General features: G+C 50.0%; 1 pseudogene; it reads right to left on the minus strand.

Annotated features, from left to right (window-relative positions):
- Nucleotides 1-6,475: 6,475 nt before the first annotated feature.
- LOC146586857 (butyrophilin subfamily 1 member A1-like) overlaps nucleotides 6,476-10,255 on the minus strand; it is a 5,768-nt pseudogene continuing 1,988 nt past the window's right edge.

Here is a 10,255-nt window from a genome sequence, read left to right on the forward strand (position 1 = left end):
CCTTGCCCCACCACTTCAAGGGGTGTGCAGCTTTGGTGCCCCCTGTGTCAGCCCCAAGCATGGCCATAGCCACGGGAGTTTCTCCCTGGGGCCTGCTGATCCGCAGTTGGTGTCGCTGAGTGACATCCTGGCTGACTTGGGGTGGCTCCCGAGATGACCGACCCTGGCTAGGCTCCTCAGTCTCTGCTGCACGAAGATGCAGCTCTTCTCATGGGCTCAGCAGATTTTTATCGCTGACCTGCATCTGGTCAAGTGGAGGCATGGAAACCCCATGGCATGGAAACCGCATCGCCACAGGCATCCACACAGGGCCTGGCATGAATGCCGAGAGTGGAATGCCAAGAGAGCTAAATGGAGACGTGCAGTTTAAGGATTACATGAGACCTTGTGACTACATCAGACTGCGGGAGCTGTCACCGAAACAAAGGCAGGACCCAACCAACAATCTCCTTTCCTAGAGTCATGCTGCAAGGGAACAGGGGATGTCTGAGAAGCACCTGAATGCTGTGTCTCTTCCATCATTCCCTCCACTTTTCTCATCATTCAGCACTGAGTCTTGCCATCCACTTCTAGCTGCGAACCCTGGTCATCAACGTCCTGTGGATTTTCTGCAAACATACAGGCACCTGAGTTGGCAATAGAAGAGGGGGAGGCGCAGGCTAATGAAGTGGAGGAGAGGAGTGAAAAAGGTGAGTTCCAAGGAGGGAAGAAGAGGGATGTTGTCCTCTGCTTAGGAGAAAGTTGCTTAGGAGGTGGTGCTTTGTCCCCAGACCCCTCAAATCCTCCCAAGCCCCACCCCAATTTGAGGAAACCCCTCCCAAAACCTCCCAACCACCCAATTCCCTCATGGCCCCTCCATATTCTGGGAACCACCGCCAAAACTCCCCCAAGGCTGCCCCACCCACCAGATTCAGGGAAACCATCCAACCCCCTCCCCAAATCCTCCCAAGTCCCACACAAGTTTGGGGAAATCCCTCCAAAAAAGCGACATTGAGGACCTGGGGGATACAAGGACAATGGGGGACACGAGGGATATGGAGGATCTGGGGGACAAGGGGAACATCAAGGGACATGAGATATGCAGGGACATAGCACTGGGCTTGGGTGTCCCAGGTCTCCTGGGGACACATGGATGGGGCCAAGGACAGGTAGGCACAGCACAGGACCAGGGGCTGGTGCCTGGGGGTTCCTGGGTTGCCACATCCTTGTGTCTCCTGCACTCATGTGTCCCTCTGATGTGGCACAGTGACAGCACTCACTGGAGCTGCAGAAGCTCCTGGAGGAGGAGGGTGAGTGTCCCCACAGCCCAGTGTCACCATGTCCCCAGGCCACCACATCCCTGGGTCACCGGAGCCCCGAGCTGTTGCGTCCCCATGCCATCTTGTACCCATGTCATCGCATCCCCATATCACTGCATCGCTGTGCCACCATGTCTGGGTGTCTCTGCACGTCCATGTCAGCATGTGCCCAGGCCACCCTCTTCCCAAGGCCATGTCACTGCATCCAGGTGTCTCTGGATGTCTCCATGGCGCACATGCATGGTGATGGTGGTAGCGGTGTATGCCTGCACGGCCCCGTGGGGACAGTCATCGTGCCATGTCCCCATGTGTCCCCACGCTGTGTCCCTGCACATCCTCTCTTGCCCCTTTGCCATGACTCCACATGTCCCCATGGCATATCCATGCTTGTCCTTGCATGTCACCCTGTGTTTCCATGCAATGACCCCCTCCATGCACCCTTTGGTGCTCCCTGTAACCCCCCCCACAACGGTGTTCCTTGGTGCTGTGACACTGGCTGGTGCCCTCCCGACCCCCGGTGCCATGGACACCTCTCTGGTGCTGGAGATCATCGGCAGGGGCAGGGATCTTGGGGGCAGTGCCACAGGGGGCCAGGGCCCCTCTGATGCTGGTACTGAGGTGCTCTAGGGGGGGATGGTGGCGGAGCTGTGTGCCTGGGTCCCTTGGGGGGGCACTTAGGTTAATGGGTGGGGTTGTCCGGCCACCTGGGCACCCCTACGGGTAGCACCCGGATGCTTGGATCCCTTGAGAGACAGATGCTGGGTTGTCCTGAGGGGAGGGGGGGCCACGTGTACACATAGGTCCATGAGTTGGGGGTTGCAGACACCAGAGTCCTTTTGGAGGGGGGAATGGCTGGCTGCTGGGGTTCCCTGAGGTGGGATGAGGTGTTCGGCTGTTGGGGGTCCCAGTGACATGGCATGGGGCTGCCGGGGTGCCCGTGGTGATGGCAGTGCAGTAGGATGTGCAGGAGCTGCTGCTGGGGGAGAAGCTGTCCACATGGAGCTTCTTCTCTAAGAGCTGACTCTGGCACAGCTTCACCAGCTCGGCACGATGCGGGACCCCCCCTGTGGCCCCCGGTCACCTCCTGTCCCCTCCACCCCTGTCCTCTATGTTCCCGGTGTCCTCCATGACCCTCCTTGTCTCCCCATGTCCATAAATGTCCTCCCATGAGCCTCCATTTCCCTCCATGTCTCCCCATGTCCTCTGTTACTCCTTGTCCTCCCTGTCCTCTATGACTTTCTATGTCCTCCCATGACCCTCCATGTCCCCCACGGCCCTTCATGTCCCTCCATGTCCCCCCAATGTCCTCCACGTTCCCTCATATCTTCCATGACCCTCCATGTCCTTCCATATCCTCATGTCCCCTCCATATCATAGAATAACAGAATCACAGTATAAGCAGGGTTGGAAGGGACCTCTGGAGATCATCTAGTCCAACGTCCCTGCTCAGCAGGGTCACCTAGAGCATGGTAGACAGGGTTGCATCCAGACAGGCCTTGAATACCTGCAGAGAAGGAGACTCCACAACCCCTCGACTCCCTCCCTTCAGATACTTATACACATTGATAAGATCGCCCCTCAGTCTTCTTTTCCCCAGGCTAAACAGGCCCAGCTCTTGCAGCTGTTCCTCATAGGGCAGGTGCTCCAGCCCTCTGATCATCTTCGCAGCCATACGCTGGACTCTCTCCTATATCTCCACGTCTCTCTTGTACTGGGGAGCCCAGAGCTGGACACAGTACTTGAGATGAGGCCTCCCCAGGGCTGAGTAGAGTGGCAGGATCACCTCCGTCGACCTGCTGGCAACACTCTTCCCAATGCACCCCAGGAGACCATTGGCCTTCTTGGCCACAAGGGCACATTGGCGGCTCATGGTCAACCTGTCATCTACCAGCTCTCCCACGTCCTTCTCTGCAGTGCTGCTCTCCACAAGGTCAGTGTTCTAGTTAGATTCCCGGGGGCCAAACATCCGGTTTGGCAAGCCAGCACAAACTCACACACACACACACACAAAGATTCTTCAGTAGCAAGCGGTTTATTAGTAGATACTTACAAACAGACTGAGCCGATGGTAATCTCGAGAAAGACCACCTCAGTGCTTGTCCCAAACATCTACATGGTGAGAGGGAGAGTCGGCAGGAGCAAGGATGGAGGTGAGGCTGAGCAGCCTATGGTTGCCTGGGTCCTCCTTCTTGCCCTTTTGGAAGACTGGAGTGACACTGGCTTTCTTCCAGTCCCCAGGCACCTCTCCAGTTCTCCAGGACCTTTCCAAGATGATGGAGAGTGGCCAGGCAACATCCGCCAGCTCCCTCCATACTCATGGGGGAAACCCGTCCAGGCCCATGGATTTGAGGATGTCAAGCTTGCCCACAAGATCTCTAATCCTGTCCTCCTCAACCAAAGGAAGGTCTTCCTTTCTCCAGGCTTTCTCTCTCGTCTCCAGGCTCTGGGATTCTTGAGGGCTGCCCTTAGCAGTGAAGACTGAAGCCAAGAAGGCATTCAGTAATTCTACCTTCTCTGTATCCCTTGTCACCAGGGCCCCCGACCCATTCAGAAGCGGGCCCACATTTTCCCCAGTCTTCCTSTTGCTACAAATGTATTTGAAGAATCCCTTCTTGTTGTCCTTGACCTCCCTCGCCAGACTTAATTCCAAATGGGCCTTAGCCTTCCTTGTCGCATCTGTATGTACTCTGAGAGCAGTCTTATAATCCTACCAAGTAGCCTGTCCCCTCTTCCACATTGTATGTACTTTGTTCTTCTGTTGGAGATTTGCCAGGAAGTGATGTTTGAATACTAGCGAGCTCTCCTGCACCGCCCTTCCTTCTAGGGCCTTAACCCATGAGATTCCTCMAYGAGCTGAAGAAATGTTGATCAGTTTCWGGCAGGGCAACATGTCCTCCTGCTGCCTCAAGCAGCGCTGGCACATTTTGCTTTCCTCTTTTGGACAGCCTGGTGTCCACATCCACCTGCTGAAAGCTAGTCTGAAGAATGAGTCTCGTTTATTCGAGTGATATTTGTGTGACTCTGTCATCTACAGGAGGGAGCGTAGTTCCAACAGTGTCAATGAGTACTTGCTCTGTGAATTAACCATTATTAATTAGTAATTATCAGGAATTATTCTGATAGCAGCAGTCACATGCAGAGCATTTTCCAATATTTTTACTTAGTGATTGAGTAGCCGCATCCTCAGGTTTTTCCCCTGGTATCAGATTACTCTTAGATTAGGACAAAGATTGCAGGCTGGTTGTCTTCCACCTTGATATCACGGCCTCCTGCCTTTCCTTGCAGGAATCAGTAAAACTACTTCCTCAAGTGGCTCTGTTTTTCTTACTTTCCCCTCTAAATGCATTGCAGTGTACTTGTGGATCCCCAAGACCTTCCTCACAAATGCTTGTGCCACTTCTTCCCAAACACCCTGCAGGGCGGCAACCCAAGAACTCAATAACTTCTGCCCAGGCAACCAGCTGCAGAGCTGGTGTAGACCATCAGCTGTGTAGACAAAGGGTTGTCCTTGTCCTGCTGGCTTTGGGTGCTAGTTTGTCTCTCTTCCATACGATCCCCCCCAAATCCTTCAGCCTTGCGTGGGGTGTGACAAACACACGGTCATCTGTCGTGGCAGCCAGAGCAAGGCCTGTGCAGCTCCAAGGAGGAGTGTGAGACCTCTTCCAAGGGACAGCCCCTGGGCAACCTTGCCAAGACCATGGGTCAGCCTACAGCCCACCATTCTGTGCCTGCAGAGATCACCTGTAGGGGGCCACTTTCACTGAAAACCTCTCCTTCTGTTTCAGAATTTATTTCCACACAAGCGCCAAAGGTGCTGTGTGGGCCTTAGGAGGTGCATGGGGGATGGTGTGGGACAAGTAAGAACAAGGTGCTGAGTAAACCAAGTAGGGAAGAGATGGGCTGACCCCAGCCAAGAGATGACCCTGCCTGGGTGGGGAAGTTGTGTCCCTCTTTCTTGACTTAGGGAGGCCTGGAGTTCTCCATTCTGTGTCCCATCCGAACACTCAGCATCTCAATAAACCCCAAGACGTGATCCTGAAACTGTGTGGGAGCAGTACTCTCAAGTGCTGGTCAGACTTGGAGAGAAAGGCAAAAGGGCCTGAAGGTACCTCTGAGCTTTTTTCTTTGGTCTCCTCCCGATGTATGAAAACATGTCTTGCCTCAGAGGAAGCAGATATGTATATGCTCCCATTGGAGGTGGCAGCTTCCACTACAGCCAAGTCATCTGGAATTGCCAGGAAACAACCCTCAAGTTTAAATGCCTTGCTTCCTGGGCATTTGAGGTTCCTTAGCTCAGTTGGTTAGAGCACGGTGCTAGAAATGCCAAGGTTTTAGGTTTGATCCCTGTATGGGCCACTTGCTTGAGGATCAGACTAGATCTCCAGAGGTCCTTTCCAACCTCACAATTCTATGATTGTATAATTCTTCAGCTTTATTTCAGCCCATGTGGGACCCTGAGCCTGCTGCAGGCTTCTCAGTGGTGTAGTCAAATGCGTCTGTTCCTCCCTCAAGCTGAGGGACCAAAGGTGGGCTCCTTCTCCAGACCATTAAACATCTACAGCACATGAGTGAACTAGCCATCAGGGCTCGTGCGGGAGCCAGGGCCTGGGACAAGCACATCCATGGGCACATCCCACCTCTGTGCCTTAGCTGTCTCGTTGGGGACAAGAGGAACCGTGTTCCCCAAAATGCCTACAACTGTCCACTGGCTGTAAAGGGAGTGAAGACAGCTGCCCTAGGCGCAGGCATTAGTGCTAGACTCAAAGACAGACAAATCTCAGTGTTGTAACTTTATTCAGTGCATTTACAAACTTCTCCCTGTTTAAGACATGCCATTTTTTTTAAGGAAGTGCTGTTCACACAGGAAGGCGTGAGGGTGAAAGGCAACAGTCACAACCAGGGAAATTTTGACCAAGCATCGGGGAGTAATTCTCCCTTTCCTCCACCTTGAAAGAAGTGCAGCCCCAGACAGAAGTCCAGCGAGGTGGTGGGATGTCCACCCTTGGAGATTCTGAAAATTCACCACCCCCTAAGCTAGCTCTGAAGTTAGTCCTATTCTGAGCAGTAGGTGGCAGTAGAGACCCCCACAAGTTGCTTCCAATCTAAATCCTTCTGTGAGTCTGTGAGGTACTGAGGTCTGATGAAAAAACAGGTCTTCTTTTCCTCCCTTCCCATTGTCAGGGCCACATTTTGAGCCGTATCCCAGGTCCCAGCCAGAACCATGGGTGGATTCTTATCCCATTGAATGAAAGCAGTGGAAATGTGAAGATTGGAGTCTCCTCATCAACATTGAAAAATGCCACTCATCCCTCTTTGTAATCCAAGGATACCTGGATCCGTTTGAGACCCTGGATCTCGGGAAATGCAGTGCGTTCAGGGAAGGTAAAAGCTTGGAACTGACCTGCCCACTGCCCCACAGCCCAGATGCCCTCCTCCGGTTTAAACTCGATACTCTCCTTCCTTCTCACATTTTCTCTGGAAACTCCCATTGCCCATCCTCCACCTCCACCTCCCAGTAGTATCTCCCTGAAGTGAAGCCTTCACGGCCCAGTACACAGGATGAGAACTTAAACCGCTCAGGGATGTCAGGGACATCCTGTGGCTGGTTGTCTCGTTTCACACTTTTGCGGTCATCAGACAGGACAAGGTAGCAACGGGCCGTGTCTGGATCCAGAGTTACCTCCACTGTGAGAGAGAGAGAGTCAAGGAGTCAGGGCAGAGCTCAGCCCTGGGAAGCAAGGTCTTGATGGAGGTTGCAAAAGGAAGAAGAAAAAGGCAGCAAGTAAAAGCTGGCTGGATTTGAGAAGCTGCACAAGGCCACAGAATTTGTACGAGGATCTGAACACGAAGCAGAGAGAACATGCTGAGCAGAGAGAGCAGTAGATGATCATCAGACCTGCAGCCTGGGGAAGTCGCCACATCTCTAAAGTGTAGGCAGCATTCCTCACTGAGGACGAGGACTCTGTAGACTTCCCTGAAATGGGACCGTGCAACTGTCCAATCAGAGTTACGCTTTCTCCTGCAAACTGGGGATTGGTGAAAGCCTCTCTGGTTGCACCAGGGTCCCTGTGGGAGGGGAACCAGCACAAAGGGATTAAAGCAAGCAAGACGGTTCAGCATCTCAAACCCAAGAGTTTAACATGGAGAAAAGAGGAAAAGCCAATACTGATGTGTCTACAGAAACAGAGCATGCAAGAGGTGAGGAGGTTGGAAAGACCGAACTTTAATTACCTTCTATAGGCATCGCATGTCTTCTCCATACTTGAAAAAGAAAAGCAAAGAAGAAAAGAAAAATCTCAGATGAGAAGTTATCTGAACACGCTCGTGGTGTGAGGTTAGCTGTGGGTAATGACAACACCAGCAAGTAGCTTCAGAACTTGAATGTCTAAAGCTGTGGGACAGCTCCATCTATTTTGTATGAATTTGATTGTGCTGCCCGGATTCACACATGTGTTTGGGGTCTGCACATACTGCCTTTGAGAAGAAGTGAGGTTTTGCTAGCATGGCAGGATTACAGGGGATAGCTTAAAAACACCAGGAAAAATACAGTTCCTAAAATGAATTCAAGATTTTGCCTCTCACTTCAGGAATTCAGTGATGCCCCTCATCTTTTCCCGGAAAAGAATGTATCTTTCATTGAGCTTCTTATGTTTATCAGGAATGGAAGCATCTACCTATTTTATATCCTTACATTGCATCAGATGTTCTGTACTAAAACCTGAGGTACTATTTAATAAAACCTTTCTTTTTCTTTTTTTCTTTTTCTTTTCTTTTTCTTTTTCTTTTTTTTCTTTTTCTTTTTTCTTTTTTCTTTTTCTTTTTCTTTTTCTTTTTNTTTTTCTTTTTCTTTTTCTTTTTCTTTTTCTTTTTCTTTTTCTGTGTCTGTGTCTGTGTCTGTGTCTGTGTCTGTTCTTTTTTTTCTCTTTCTTTTTTCTTTTTTCTGTTTTACTTTTTTCTTTTTTCCTTCTCTTTCTCTTTTTATTTTCCTATTTTTTTTTTGCCTCCGTACTAGATGACCCCCTACTAGGCCTAATTGAAACAAATGGCAACTCAGCCTTTAAGGAAGAAAACAGAAGCAAAACCACCCCTAAACACAATACCTAGACAGGAGAATCACCCTGCTGCGAAGAGTGCTGTGTAGGAAGGAGAACGGCACTCACCCAGTGCTGTGGCTTGTTTCTCTGAAAAGCAACAAAAACAAAAATGGATCAGCACGGATGGAATGCAGACTGGGATGTGCCCCGTAGGGCAAGGCAAAGCCCTTCGGGGTGTAGGAAGCGCTCCGATTTCCCAGGGTTTCCAGCACCCTGCTGCCACCAAGACAGCGGCAGGCTCAGCCCAAGCAGCATTTTGGACACACTTTAATTTTTTGGGGGGGTTCCCAGTTAAAGGAACGTAAGAGTGAGGGTTGCTCCGAATTGCTGCATACAGACACCGGCTATGTTAAACCGCATTTATTTTCCCCGCTGGAAGCAATTCTGAAGGAGCTCAGATTTAATTGCTAAAGGGTTATTTCTTGGGAACTGCAGGATGGAAACAATAAAAAAAAAGTCAGTAACTCAATGTACTTTTTTTTTTTCAGTAATCCAGTAACTCAAGCGTTTGGGTTTTTTTCATTCATTGAATGAGAATGCAAACCAGCTTTCAATAGCATTTTCTTATTTCTTATTTCTTACTATTTCTTATATTCATATTATATTTTTACTATATTTTCTTATTTTGGATTGCATTCAAAACACACAGCGGTTTTCCATGAGCTGCTCCCCAAGAGCATTAGCTTTCCAAGACTGTTTCAGTACTGAAATTAATATGAGAGTGCTAAAAAAAAGCATTGGCAGCCACTCGGGGAAAGGGGAGGGAATAAAAATATCTGAGGGTTTTCCCAAAGAATTGAACCCTGGAGGAGAAGGAGAGAGAGACTTACGCAGTTCCTCCACCTGCGTCGCTGAAAAGTAAAACAAAAAAGAACGTGTTACCACCAAAACCAGTCACTTTTGCACGGGCACTCGTGGGGAGTATCACTGAGGGACCTTGCCAAAGCAAAGCTCRCCCTTCGGCAAATCGCCCACTCACGGTTTTTCTGTCGCAAAATGAATCTCCCCAATATTGCAGTGTAATTTCATATTTCCAAACAGCCACTGGCCTCCCAACTGTCCTCCCCACGGCYGTCCCCTCAAAAAACTGTGCCCCGTGGACCCTTTGTTTTTGTGGAAATGTTCCAATTTTTGCAAGCCAGGAGATAAAACTTACCGATGTTTCCCTTGAGCTTTCCTATGGCAGAAAAAAAGGAAATGTAAATAGTTTTAGGTTTTTTGATATTTTTTAGTAATATCTGCTTCCAATGAACACTAAAGTACTAAATTAAAGCACYTGCAGCATGGAAAAGCCTCTGRAAGTGCTTGGGTGGCTACAGSACMCATGKACTTCATGCTGTTTTGGTAAAAAATAAGGGATTCCCTTTATTCCTCTGTATTCTTTATGTGTTGTAGGGTAGCATGGAAAAACAGTGTTTCCTGCCAGAAAGGAGAACTTTGCACTTTCATGCTCCAAGATGTGGACATGGACACAAGGCTCCAGTGTCCTCCCAAACACACCAATCCCTTAAAAACGGAGGCTGTTAAATATTATAAAACTTTCCAGTCAACCTTTCCCCCGGGGCCGCATTACCTTTAGTTTTAAATAGATAAAGGGTGATCATAAAGAGCACGACCAGAGCGACCACGACCAGGCTCAGAGCAATCTTCCATGGCTGGGCGTTTTGGAAAAAGGGATCTGTAAAAACCAAGCAGGGATGGGGTTATTTCTGTATCGGATGAGCATGCCCCGAACTGCAGCGCATCCCACGGTGGGCAGAAAATATGATTGCACTGTGTGACCTGAAGAGGCCAAGAAGCAACCCGCAAAAATAGCAATTTCATGCTCAGATGAGGCTGACAGTTTTGCCTCAGAAGTAGCCA

The sequence above is a fragment of the Rhea americana genome, unplaced genomic scaffold (assembly GCF_003343005.1).
Source record: "Rhea americana isolate MKP2758 unplaced genomic scaffold, rheAme1 scaffold_640, whole genome shotgun sequence".
Classification (NCBI taxonomy): domain Eukaryota; kingdom Metazoa; phylum Chordata; class Aves; order Rheiformes; family Rheidae; genus Rhea; species Rhea americana.